Source organism: Gorilla gorilla, chromosome 17, assembly GCF_029281585.2.
Source record: "Gorilla gorilla gorilla isolate KB3781 chromosome 17, NHGRI_mGorGor1-v2.1_pri, whole genome shotgun sequence".
In the NCBI taxonomy this organism is placed as follows: domain Eukaryota; kingdom Metazoa; phylum Chordata; class Mammalia; order Primates; family Hominidae; genus Gorilla; species Gorilla gorilla.
The window spans coordinates 87,885,047-87,898,821 of NC_073241.2; the positions used below are offsets into that span (position 1 = coordinate 87,885,047).

At 42.6% G+C, this 13,775-nt stretch overlaps 1 protein-coding gene and 2 long non-coding RNA genes across 7 annotated transcripts in view; 2 read left to right on the plus strand and 1 right to left on the minus strand.

Annotated features, from left to right (window-relative positions):
• Positions 1-13,775, minus strand: part of ALPK2 (alpha kinase 2) — a 146,573-nt gene that overhangs the window by 72,763 nt on the left and 60,035 nt on the right. The window lies entirely within an intron of this gene.
• LOC129528293 (uncharacterized) overlaps positions 1-13,775 on the plus strand; it is a 110,106-nt gene that overhangs the window by 2,300 nt on the left and 94,031 nt on the right. The gene's annotated exons all lie outside the window — the stretch shown is intronic.
• On the plus strand, positions 955-10,987 carry LOC129528292 (uncharacterized). The gene is made up of 2 exons (XR_008673529.1): positions 955-1,527; positions 10,769-10,987. It is a non-coding gene; the product is annotated as an uncharacterized lncRNA (long non-coding RNA).

Here is a 13,775-nt window from a genome sequence, read left to right on the forward strand (position 1 = left end):
CCTGGAGAATGGGAGGGGCAGGCATGAGGCCCGAAGAACTCCAACCATTTCAGTGGAGATGCTGGTGGCCCAACATGGTGAACACTGTCTCATCCCCCTGCCCTGAGAGTAGGCTCTGCTACTTGTACATGGTTCTAACTGTGAAGGCCCTGGGCCTTTTAAAAACTTTTTTTGAGACAGAGTCTTGCTCTGTCACCCAGGCTGGAGTGCAGTGGCACAATCTCGTCTCACTGCAACCTCTGCCTCCCCGGTTCAAGCGATTCTCCTGCCTCAGCCTCCCAAGTAGCTGGGATTACAGGCACCCACCACCACGCCTGGCTAATTTTTGTATTTTTAGTAGAGACGAGGTTTCACCATGTTAGCCAGGCTGGTCTCAAACTCCTGACCTCAAGTGATCCACCAGCCTCGGCCTCCCAAAGTGCTGGGATTACAGGTTTGAGCCACTACGCCCGGCCTTAAAAACTGTCTTTTAAAGCTATTCATTAATTTATTGCACTAGATCTCACACACACACACACACACACACACACACAATTCATGAGGTATGCAGTGAACAGGTATATAGTAAAAATTGTGTCTCTCCACCCAGTTACTCAGTCACCTTCACCAGAGGCCACCACTGTTATCGACAGTTATTTTAGTTTTGAGGAGAGCTAAGGAACTCAGACCTAAAATGGAATTAGGGAAGCTATTTAACTTCATCGATAGAGACAGAGCCTGGAGTCAGGCCGACTGCATTCAAAGCAAGGCTTCGCCGCTTCCTGACGTAGAGCCTGGCTGACAGGCTTTATCTCACAGGGCTGTTGAGATAATGAAATGAGCCAACTGCTGCAAAGTGCTTAGCCCAGGCCCCGCACATTTCTACCTTCAATACGTGTCAGCTGTTATTAGCTACTGGGTGGTGGAGCTGGTGGAGGAAGGTGGGAGGGAAGGGTGGGGCATATCTAATCCTTTCTGGGGAAAGCCCTAAGCCCTCATTATACCAAGGGTAGAAATCCCTAGGAATCTGTTAGAAATACATGGTCTCAGGCTCCTCCCCAGACTCGCTGAATCTTGACAAACTCCCCAGAAGAGAAGCACTGTCCTGTATGAACCTAGAGCCCCTGAGGGCTGGGCCACTGTCCTGTATGAACCTGGAGTCCCTGAGGGCTGGGCTGTGGCATCCCTGCCCCAGGGGACACGGTGCTGCTGTCTCTTCATTGCAGACATGAGCCCTTAGACTTTGCATGATGAAAGCTCATGACAAACGCTACCTACCCCCGACCCCCCAGCTTCCTATTCCACATAAGATCTCCTAAGCCCAATAACCTGTGACCTCACAGATGAATGGAACGTGTCCTCTTTCGTCCTGTAGCTCCACGGTAACCTGAGAGATGGCCTGGAGGCAGGGTGGCATGTTGTTTTTAAAGTGATACAAGAGACACAGTGGAGACCGTCCAATGAGTGGCATGGCTGCCAGGATGCCAACTGGGACACTAAAGCCCTGGCAGTGGGGGCTGCCCAGCAGGGCTGGCCACTGGAAATAAGGTCTGTGAGGGTTGAGGGCCGAGAGGCTGGAGGTGCTCATGGGTGACCAGTGCTGCTGTTTGCCACTTGTTCTAAACCAGCAGACCATGGCTAAGAACACTGCCATACAGGAAGCCGCCCTTCCTCTAGGGCAGAATCACACATGATGGTGGGGGAGGCGTGTCATTAGACATCGTCCAAACCCACAGAATGGGCACCACCAAGAGGGAACCCTCATGTAAATCATGGACTTTGGGTGATGGTGATGTGTCAATGTAGGTTTACCAATTGTGACAAATGCAGTCTCTGATGCCGTGTAGATAGTAGGGGAGGCTGTGCATTTGTGGGAGCAGGACATATATGGGAAATCTCTGAACTTCCTGCTCAATTTCTCTGTGAACCTAAAAGTGCTCTAAAAAAGTCTATTAAAGAGAAAAAGAATTATATATAAGAATTACGTATAAACTATAGTGTGTGTGTATATATATATACACATATATACGTGTGTGTGTGTATATATATATGTGTGTGTGTGTATATATATATATATATATATGTATTTATAGTTTGTCATTGGATCAGCTGTAAAAGAGGAAAGAAAATCAACATTGAGGCCCAGGGCAATAGCTTTTAAAAAATTACAGTAGAGCCGAGTCCATGCAGTCCCAGCTACTGGGGAGGCTGAGGTGGAAGGATTCCTTGAGCTCAGGAGCTTCCAGGCTGCAGTGAGCTATGATCACACCACTGCACTGCAGCCTGGATGACAAAACGAGATCCTGTCTCTAAAATATATAAAAATAATCACAATGACAACAGAAATCACTTAGAGCTGGACTATCCAACCTCGGAGCTTCGAGCCACATGTGGTTAGTGAGGCTTGAAATATGCCTAGTTTGAAGGAGGAACTGAATTTTTAATTTTAATTAATCTGCATGTAAATTTAAAAGCTGATATAGGTGATATTGTTAGGAAAAAATTTTAATAGGTTTGGAACAATTTGGATATGTGAATCTACCCCTCCAAATTAATTTCATGAACTCTAAATACAGATCAAGTATTTCCAAAGAATAATTAGCATCCAAATTGAGATATGCTATGAATGGAAAATACACACCAGAGTTTGAAGACTTAATACCAAAAAAATGTAAAATATCTCATTAACAATTTTTATATTTACATATTGAAATATTTGGTTATATTGAGTTAGTAAAATATATTATTAAAGTTCACTTCACCTGTATCTTTGTACTTTTTAAAAATTTGGCTTCCAAAAAAAGTAAAAGACGTAAGTGTCTTACCATCATACACTGCTGGTAGGAATGTAAAATGGCATAGCTGCTTTGAAAACCAGTGTGATGATTCCTGAAAAGGTTACACATAGAGTTACCCAGCAATTCCATTCTTAGGTACTTACCCAAGATAATTTGAAAACATATGCCCACAAAAAGATCTTGTACATAAATGTTCATAGCAGCATTACTCGTAATGGCCACACAGTGGAAACCACCCAAATGTCCATTAACTGATACATGACTAAAACCAAACCTGGTATGCCCATAAAATGGAATATTATTCAGCCATAAAAAGGAGTAAAGTATTGATAGATGCTCCCACATGGGTGACCCTTGGAAACATTACACTAAATGAAAGAAGCCAGACACACAAAAGCCATCTACTGTATGATTACGTTTATACAAAATGTCCAGAACAGGCAAATCTATTCAAGACAAAGTATATTAGGATTTGCCAGGGGCTGGGGGAAGAAGGGGAGAGGAAGTGACTGTTAATAGGTATGGGTTTCTTTCGGGTATAATGAAAGTGTTCTGAAATTAAATAGTGGTAATGGTTGGTTGCACAATTTGTGATTGTACTTACAAAAAATTACATATTTGGCTTGCATTAAATTTCTATTGGACAGCACTAATTTTAATGAGATAACTATTTTCTTTCGAACTGTGATTAGTGATGGTATATAATCTAGCCAAAGCTAATCAACATGGGGTGATTTTTGCCCCCATCCCCACCCCATGGGACATGTGGCAATGTCTGGAGACATTTTTGATAGCCACAACTGGGGTTGGGGTGAGGGGAAGAGATTGCTACTGGCCAGGGATGCTGCTAAACATCCTACAACCCACAGGCAGTTGCCCAGAACAAAGAATTATCTGGCCCACAATATTGTAGTGTGGAGGTTGAGAAACCCTGCACTAAAGGCTGCTCAGAGGATCCCTGCCCCAGCTGCAACCTCGTTTGCTCCATCTCTGCTGCTTTGACTTTCCAGGGGTCTGATTCAGGGTGTGGCCTTCTCAGAAGACTTTCTCCTGGAGTCCACCCCATCACAGTCCTCAGGCCAGGAACTCCTAGTGATTCTGTGGACTTGGAAACTTCCTAAGAAGAATCCTGAAAGGGCCCAGGGATTCTATAGTTGATTGGCTGTGGAGTCTCTGACTCAGGCCTGACCTTCTGAGGCTTCTTGAGTCCCCAAGTGTGATACTCTCAACGAAGCTGGCTTCATGCCAGGTAGATTGCCATTTTGCTTGTTGTTTTCTCTTCCATGTCAGATTTTCTAAGCCAAAGACAACTGGAATTTGCAAAGTCTGCGTGAGGAATGGGCTGCTTCTCTGACACCTGAAGTAAAAACCCAACCAGGGATATCCAGACTTGCCTTCAAGCATGTTATTTTCAAATTACCTACTCTGTCTGTTTCTGATAACTGCTGTAACAAATTACCACAAATTTAGTGGCTCAGAACAACATAGATTTATTACTTTACAGTTTGGGAGGTCAGAAATCCAACATGAATCTCACTGGGCTACAATTAAGGTGTCAGCAGGGCCATGTCCTTCTGGAGGCTACAGAGGAGTGATGTGGTTTGGCTGTGTCCCCACCCAAATCTCATCTTGAATTGTAACTCCCACAATTCCCACATGTCATGGGAGGAACCCAGTGGGAGGTGACTGAATTATGGGGGCAGTTCTTTCCTGCACCGTTCGCATGATAGTGAATGAGTCTCACAAGATCTGATGGTTTTGAAAACAGGAGTTTCCCTGCAGAAGCACTCCCTTTGCCTGCTGCCATCCATGTAAGACATGACTTGCTCCTCCTTGCCTTCTGCCATGATTGTGAGGCCTGCTCAGCCATGTGGAACTATATGTCCATTAAACCTCTTTTCTTCCCATTCTTGGGTATGTCTTTATCAGCAGCATGAAAACTAATACAGAGAGAGAATCCCCTCTGTCCAGCTTCTGCAGATGGCCTGCATCCCTTGGCACATGGTCCTTTCTCGACCTTCAAAGCCAGCACAGTAGCATCTTCAAATCCTTCTCTGACCGATGCTCCTGTCTCCCTCTTCCACTTATAAGGACCCTTGGGACCAAGTGGGACCACCTGGGTCAAAGATAATCTCCCCATGTCAGGGTTGATAACCTTAATCACATCTGCAAAGTCCCTTTTGCCATAATTCACTTCAGTAACATATTCACAGGTTCTGAGAATCAGGATGTGGATGTCTTTGGAGGGAATTATTCTGCATACCATACTGTTACGTGGGCATGGGCAGTCTACTTCAGGGGGCGGGGTTGCTTAGGCATACTCTGCTGCCTTTGTTCCATAGGGAAAAGAAATAGGGTATTTTTGTTTTTCCAGAGTTGGAGAATTTGCCCAATCTGAGTTCTCAGGTAGTTAGATGCTGACTTTCCAGATCTAATTCTCAGCAGGCCTATGCCCCAGAATGGCCAGTGAGAGATTTACTTTTCCATTTTTATATCTTTGAATAGCTTCAAGTGAATTACTGTGATTCAGATTTTTTTTTATTATTTGGGATTACAATGTTTCTGAAGTTGTCACACTTGCTGAGTTTAAATCCCCTCTAACAGGTAAACCTATCAGATTACATGACAGTGTTCAACTTAACATTTATTGAGATCTATCAGATACTGTGTGTGCCCAAGAAAGCTCAGCACTGACCCACAAGGAATATAAAATCTAGCAGGGGAGATAAATAAGTATATTGCCAATCTAACCCCAGTGTGATGTGCAGCAAAGACTCTAAAGTCAGTAAAATAGCTTTAGGACTCTACTGGGGAGGGTGTGAGGCAGGGCTGGATGGTTATGCGAGGATGCTGAAATATTGAAAGGGTGATGAAATAAGCCACATTGGAACACTGGGCCTTCAGGAATGGGCCAGAATCCTTTAAGGTCAAATCTAAAAAGGGGATGTCCTCAGTGTCCTGGAGGACAGGAAAACAAACCTTAATGGCAGGCATTAGGAAATTGTCTTAAAGATCCCCCCCCAAAAGCAGACCCTGAGACAAGAACGTGGATGCAGTTAGTTTATTCAGGAGATGATCCCAGAAAACATGGGGAGAAAGGGGGAATATAAGATGGAAGCAAAAACCACCAGGAAATGGGAATGAATGAATGACTGTGGGCTGCTGTGGACAACAGGGGCCTGATCACTGGGGATCCTCTAAAGAATCATGTGATGAATGTCTTAGACTCACTCCACAGGAAGCTACGGAGTCTGGGACACTGTCTACCAACTCCCACCCCCACTGGTGGAGGACTTTCCTGACTTCCAGATCCACTTTCTGGTGTGGCCAAGCAACCTCCCAGCTCATGAAGTTCTCAGGCTGTGGGAGGTGTCAGGTGGTGGAAACTTCACCTGCAGCTGCAGAGAACCTAGGCGGACTGAGTAGCTATGGGGCAGGGCATTATCAGCACCTGCCTTGGGAGTAATTGAGTACTTTCGACAATCTGGATGCTGGGGCCAATCCATGGGGTTCTTTCACCTGAGTTATTCTGACTACACTCAGTCAGCATTCAGTGATCATCCTCACCTTCACCCGCTTCAATTTGTGCTGTGTTGATCTGATTTTCTTATGGAGCTTGAGTTCCAGTTTTGTCACTTACAGATAGAGGTGCCCTGGGCATGTTAATTAACCTCTTTGAGCCTTATGGGCCAGCTCACAGTTTTGTTACATGGACTACCAGAAATGCCAAATGTTGGACATTAATATAGTACTTGGAACACACAAATATTCAATAAACAGTTATGATTTTGTGGATGATGGCAACACTTCTGTTTCTCTCTACCATCAGTGCAGACTTTTGACCTGTAGAAGTTGAGATGATGATCTAAAAATTTACCTCCAAGATGGTTTCATTTTCAGTCTTTTTAACTATAGAACTGACTGATGTAATTTATGACTTACTGCTTATTTTTGGTAAGTAACAATTCCATTTCAGAAAAATGCCTTACTGAAGTGTCAGTTGGTGTCGTGCCATAAGCACAATATCAGCATCATTCAAAAGAACCTAGAGCCTCCCAGTGAATAGGCTAACCTCTGGTATAGATTAGGTACACATGGAAGCTATTTTTGACTACAGGGATGCCCTTTAGTGGTTCACTACATTTGTGTACCAAATGGCTCCCAAATTACCTGGAGCTGTGGATGTAATTTCTGAGGGTGAATTTATGTCTTAGCTCAGGCTGCTATCACAAAGGGCCGTATATTGGGTGGCTTAAATAAGAGACATTTATTTCTTCTAGTTATGGAAGCTGGGAAGTCCAAGACAAGGTGCTGCTGATTGAGTTCTTGGTGAGGGTTCTCTTCCTGACTTGCAGGTGGCTGCCTTCTCGTTGTGTCCTCAGATGGCAGAAAGAAGAGAGGAAGCAAGCTCTCTGGTGTCTCTCCTTACAAGGGTTCTAATCTGGTCATGGGGCCCCAGCCTCATGACCTCATCTAAACCCAATTACTTCCCACAGACTCCACCTGCTAATAGTATCACATTGGAGGTTAGGACTTGGACATATAAATTTTTAGGGGTTACAAACATTAGCCCATAGCACCTTAGGATTACAGAGTGATGCTCCCCCTGGGGGAATTTGGCAGCTCATATAATACAGTCTTACCATATATGGTTCTAGAAATATAAGAAAGGAAATTATATCCATATCTATTGGCTCAATTTTTTTTTACAACACTCATTTTTAGAGCCCTTGGACTTTTGAGGGGTTCCTATCTTGCATCTAACTTTCAATATCTGCTCATGATCACACTATTCCCTCAGTGATCAAAGAGAAACATTCTCTTGCTGGCTTTTTGTCTCTTTTTAAAAGTTGTAGTATTATAATACGCATCCTATTTTTCCAGTAAAACAGAGTGGAGCTCATGTTGTGAAACAGCTAGAAAGGGGGAACAGAGACATTTTGTTTTTAAAACCATGAAATGTATTGTCAGTTACCTTAGGTAAGAGTGAAAGAAGTGACTTTGAGACTGACTCATTTAGGCTAGAATTGGTGTGAGGTATACGGGCATTAAACTGAGAAAAATGACCAGGACTGTAGCTTTGGTTCTGCCAATAAACAAATGGTGTGACCACAGGCAAAGAGATTAATCTTTCTCTCATGAACCTGTAAGTTTCTCAAGGAAAGAAACAACATATATATTGCTTTGTAAATTGTTTCCAAGCATTTAAAAAATATCTTTAAATATTTTCAAGGCATGATTTTTAATGCCTGCATAGTCCAAAGAATATTGTACCATAATACATTTTACCATTCCTCCATTGTTAGATTGTTCTCAGTGTTTCATTATTGTGAACCATGCTACAATGAAAAGACTCTTGTCCCGATGGCTCTATTTATACTTCTGATAATTTTATTAGGCTAATTACAGGGCCAAAATTTACATGTTAAAGGATTAGTAAATATCACCAATTTGACATCCAGAAGGGTTGTACTAATTTGCACTCTTGCCAGCAGTGTAAGAGAAAAATCTGTTTCCATACAGTCTTATTAGCATGAAGTATCATCACATTAAGAACAATCTCTGAAAATTGAGAAAGGAGGAAGGCAGAAAGGAATGGAGTTGATAAGTTTATGATGAATTTCATGAATTGCGTATTTGATGTCTTTGTTCTTTTTTTTTTTTTTTTTTGAGATGGAGTTTCACTCTTGTCACCCAGGCTGGAGTGCAATGGTGCGATCTCAGCTTGCTGCAACCTCTGCCTCCCTGGTTCAAGCGATTCTCCTGCCTCAGCTTCCCACATAGCTGGGATTACAGACATGCGCTACCACACCCAGCTAATTTTGTATTTTTAGTAGAGATGGGGTTTCTCCATGTTGGTCAGGCTGGTCTCCAACTCCCGACCTCAGGTGATTCGCCCACCTCGGCCTCTCAAAGTGCTGGGATTACAGGCATGACCCACCACACCTGGCCCTGTTCATTCTTTATTAAGCTATTCATCTTTTCTTACATCACTTTCTTTGTACATCACAAGTGCTTTTCTAAGTTTTTATTTGTTTTTAATATCAGTTTATGGTGGGGGTTTTTGTGCAAAATTCTTACATCATCAGATTTTTTTTTTTCCTTTTTGCTTAGACAGACTTTCCTTACCATGAAAGCCATAGTCTCTTCCACTTTGTTTGATATTTATTTTGGCAGCTGATGTAAAATTAGGGATTCACAGGACCTCACTGCCTCGGAAATTAACAGATCTTCATGTTTGACCCCTTCAGTTTACACTGAGGAAAGAGGCCCAAAGAGAGGAAAGGAAATTACCCAAGGATATACAGTTGGTTAATGGCAGAACCAGAACTAAAATCTAGCTCCCAGTTTATGTCTTCCTTTTTTAAAAAATTTTTTTAAAAAAGTTTTCAATATTATCAGTAAAAATAATTTCCTTAAACATTTAAAAACATTAATCACCCCTCCAAATGTTAGGTTCCTTGCTTCCCTCTCCAGAGTTAATCCTATCATTTGAATGTATTCTTCCAGATCTAAAAAATAATTTTATGTATTTATATATGTATATACAAATAACATATACTACTATGGAATGGTTGGGGGGCATACATTGTATCATAGTGTATGTATTATTCTTCAATGTACCTTTCTAATTCTATGTTGTTTTGAAGCATCCATCATTTGAGCAGGCCACATTTTATTTAGCCAGTTACCCATGAACATTTCCTTAGAAACGTTTCCTTAGAAATAATTCTACAACACATATGATGTCACATGCTTCCTTGGGCCTTCATGCAAGCTTCTCTCAAGAGTCGATATTGAGAAGTGAAACTGCTGCATCATGGCTAATGCCCTTTTCAGTTTTAAGAGATTTTAAGAGATTTTTAAAGAGATTTTGCCAAATTAATCCTACTGGCAATGTACCCATTTCCTTATAATATCAGCTTGGTACTGTACTTTTAATTTTTTTATCGATCTGATGAAAGATGTTATATCTTTAAAATTTGTATTTTCCTAATTACTCATAAGGTTGAGCATCTTCTTGCATATTTATTGACCATTTTTCTCTTCCATAAACTTTGTATATATTTACCTTTTAAAAATAATTCAATTGTTAGGGATGTTTTATCTATTTGATTTTTATATACCCTGGAAATTAATCTTTGTCTATTACAATGTCCTACATAAAAAGCGTATCACTTTAATTTTCTTAGTGGTATTTTTGTTCTATAGAAAAATTTTAATTTGATGTAATCAAAATTATTGATATTTATCTTTTTTGTTCCTTCCTTCCTTTCCTTCCTTCCTTCCTTCCTTCCTTTCTTTCTTTCTTTCTTTTCTTTCTTTTCTTTCTTTTTCTTTTTTTGAGATGGAGTCTTGCTGTCTCACCCAGGCTGGAATGCAGTGGTGCAACCTCTGCCTCCCAGATTCAAGCAATTCTTCTGCCTCAGCCTCCCAAGTAGCTGGGACTACAGGCGTGCACCACCACGCCCCGGCTAATTTTTGTATTTTTAGTAGAGATGGGATTTCACCATATTGGCCAGGCTGGTCTAAAACTCCTGACCTCATGATCCACCTGCCTCGGGCTCCCAAAGTGCTGGGATTATAGGCGTGAGCCACTGCACCAGGCCTATTATTTTCCCAAGAAGATCTTGTATCTCTCAAGGTCATGAAAATCATTTTGAAAAATTTTTTCAGTACTTTATAGTTTTTTAAAAATTTTAACTCAGAGATCAAATAACATCAGTTTATTGGGGGTCCATTGTAAGGTACTGATACCTTTTCCATATGGTGGCTAATTGTGTCAGCATTGAAGCACTTGTCTCTTCCCTACAAGTTGAAAGACTATTTCTATCCATAAACCAAATTCCAGTATTGGATTCTGCACTCTTTCCTCAGTTTGGTTTATCTACTTATTTACGGCAACTCCCACACTATCTTATGACCACAGCTTTATCATTTGTCTTGATATATGATTGGGTTAGTTCAATGCTTTTTCCATCTCCTTTCAGAGATGCAAATTCATCTTCTATCATAGCCAAAGAAGACCAACAAAGACCAACAGAGGCCATGTCTCTGGCATTCGTCTCCAACAGCAGGCAGTAGATTTGTTACAGAGACTAAAACCCACCTTATTGCCAAGTGACCCTCCTCTCACCAGCCTCCCCTGCTGCCACCCAAATTCCTGCCACTGAACTACTCCTCAAAATAAAACACAGCTGTAAAATGCACACCTGTTTTGGATTAGTTACAATAAATCAGGATCTGTATTTATTTCAGTTCCCCAGACAGGTGAAGAACAAGCTGCGTTTATAGCAAGCCAACTAGAAAGCAGAAGAAAATTCCAGTCACGAGTTTTTGTTTTTCCTCTTAGGGCAAAGGAGGTTACACTTGAGGAGCCTAAATTTCTTGTTGTTTCCAAACTCCTGTGAGTCTTTACAGAAATGCCTCTAAAAGTTGTAGTATTCTCTCTCTAGATCCATCTAACTGAGCCCATGGTTTCCAAATTTTAATGCCCAAGAGAATCCTCGGAACGCATATTAAAAATGCAGGTTCAGGCCTGCATTTATTTCTCAGACAGCGTATTAAAAATGCAGGTTCAGGCCAGCATATTTTTTCATGGTGGCTCACGTCTATAATCCCAGCACTTTGGGAGGCCGAAGCAGGCAGATCACCTGAGGTCAGGAGTTCGAGACCAGTGTGGCCAACATGGTGAAACCCTGTCTCTACTTAAAAAAAAAAAAAGGCCGGGCGTGGTGGCGGGCCCCTGAGGTCCCAGCTACTCGGAAGGCTGAGACAAGAGAATCGCTTGAACCTGGGAGGCGGAGGTTGCAGTGAGCCGAGATTGCGCCACTGCAGTCCAGCCTGGGTGACAGAGCAAGACTCTGCCACAAAATTAATAAAAATGCAGGTTCAGCAAGTCTGTGGTAAAACTTAGGGACCTATGTTGTTTTTTTTAAACACACCTCATCAGGTGATTCCAATGCAAATAGTCCAGGCCCTCACTTTAAGACACTGCCCTGGGGACTCCAAGCAGAGTAGAACCACCTGAACACGAGACATCCAAATCCTTAGTGCAGGCTGTTTGCCAGGACATGTTTGTGTAATGAGTTAGCTCTGTGAGATCGGTCTACAAGAGAATGATGTCAGTATAACCAACACGCTGCATTGGTTCATACGCAGTTTTTCTTTGGCAAAGGGAACCAGAATAGCTGGAATAAATTACAGAAAATTGAGCAGGAAAACAAGCCTTTGACTCAGCCTTTGCATTGGCAGCAGGGGCCCTATTAAGTTGTATTTTAACAGAATTTCAAATGCAGCCTGCCCTCAGTGGTCCTCTCTCCTAAGAAGCAAACTCCAAGCCCGTGTGTGTCTAAGGGCAAGTTGAGCGGCGCCCCCAGGCCCACTTTAACCGCAGCTTTGCTGGCTCAGAGATCCACTTCTGTCTTTGAGGTCTCAGCACCCTCAAACTGGCTCCATCTGAAAGATCTCCAGCATCTCCACTCTGTTGTGTGTTTTTAATATCGGCCATGGTAGCCTCCTGCCAGCCTGGGCCACCTCCCTGGGCAGTCCAAGTGAGTTTTCCGGGCACATTTTTGATTTTGTTAGTTTCTGGTTTCAAAATGGTCTGTTTCCTAAGTGACCTCTTGGGGATGCTAATTTTCCCCAAAGCCCTTACACTTTAAGGGTGTGATTTTTCAGAATGTGAGGTGTTTCTGGGATGCATATATGGCACTAGGACAGGAACGCCTTATGTGTGAAGAATGCCCATTGCCTCTATTTGAAAAGTGGTATTGAATAACCTGATGCTGTGTTCCTTGGCTAAGATTGTGGGAGATCACAGGCAAGGACTCCAGAATCCCCAAGAAAGTACATCACAAACTGTATAGCCTTTAGCTCTCTGCAGCCCTACTCGGGGGAGGTGGAACTTGGGACCCCCCAGGATTTAGCTCCATATGGGCTCCAGGACTCTCAACCACGGCTGTGCCTCAGTTACCCAGGGTCAGCTGGAGCTTCCATAAGGTACGCGCGCCTGAGCTCTACCCTAGATCTATTGAAATAAGGACCTCCGGGGTGGGGCTTGTACATCTGTATACAGTTAGCCTCTGTATCCATGGGTTTTAAATTTGTGGATTCAACCAATCATGGACCCAAGAGATTTGGGGGAAAATTGCATCTTTACTGAATGTGTACAGACTTTTAAAATTGTTACTCTCAACAATAGAGTATAACAACTATTCACGTAGCATTTACATTGTATTAGATGTTATAAGTAATTAGAGATGATTTGAAGTGAACAGGAGGATGTATATAAGTTATTTGCAAATACTATGCCATTTTATATCAGAGACATGGGCATCCTCAGATTTTGGTATCTGAGGGGGTCCAGAAACCAATCCCCTACAGATATCAAGAGACAAATCTATTTAGAAGTTACAGGCTGGGCACAGTGGCTCACACCTGTAATCCCAGCACTTTGGGAGGCCAAGGCAAGAGAATCACTTGGGGCCAGGAGTTCGAGACCATCCTGGGCAACATGGCAAAACCCCATCTCTACTAAAAATAGAAAAATTAGCCAGGTGTAGTGGCATGTGCCTGTAGTCTCAGCTGCTCGTGAGCCTGAGGTGGGAGGATCACCTGAGGTCCAGGCTGTAGTAAGCAGTAACCAGGCCACTGCACTCCAACCTGGGTGACAGAGACCCAGTCTTGGGGGGAAAAAAGTTTCCATATGATTGTGTAGCTCAGCTAAGGCTCTCAACCTTGGAAGTATAGAGCATCAGCTGGGAGCTTTTAGAGCTTCCAACGCCCACGCTGCAGACCAAATCACATCAGAATGTCTGAGGGCAAAACCCAGGCAGTTGAATGTTCTAAAGCTCCCAGGTGATTCCATGCATAGCTAGGGTTGAGGGCTTGGCTTTGGGGTCTTTTCTAATCTGAGAAGGATCCTATACTCACTCTGTAGACTGGGGCTATTGGAACTTCAGTGTGTGTATGAATCTCCTACGAGTCTGGTTGAGA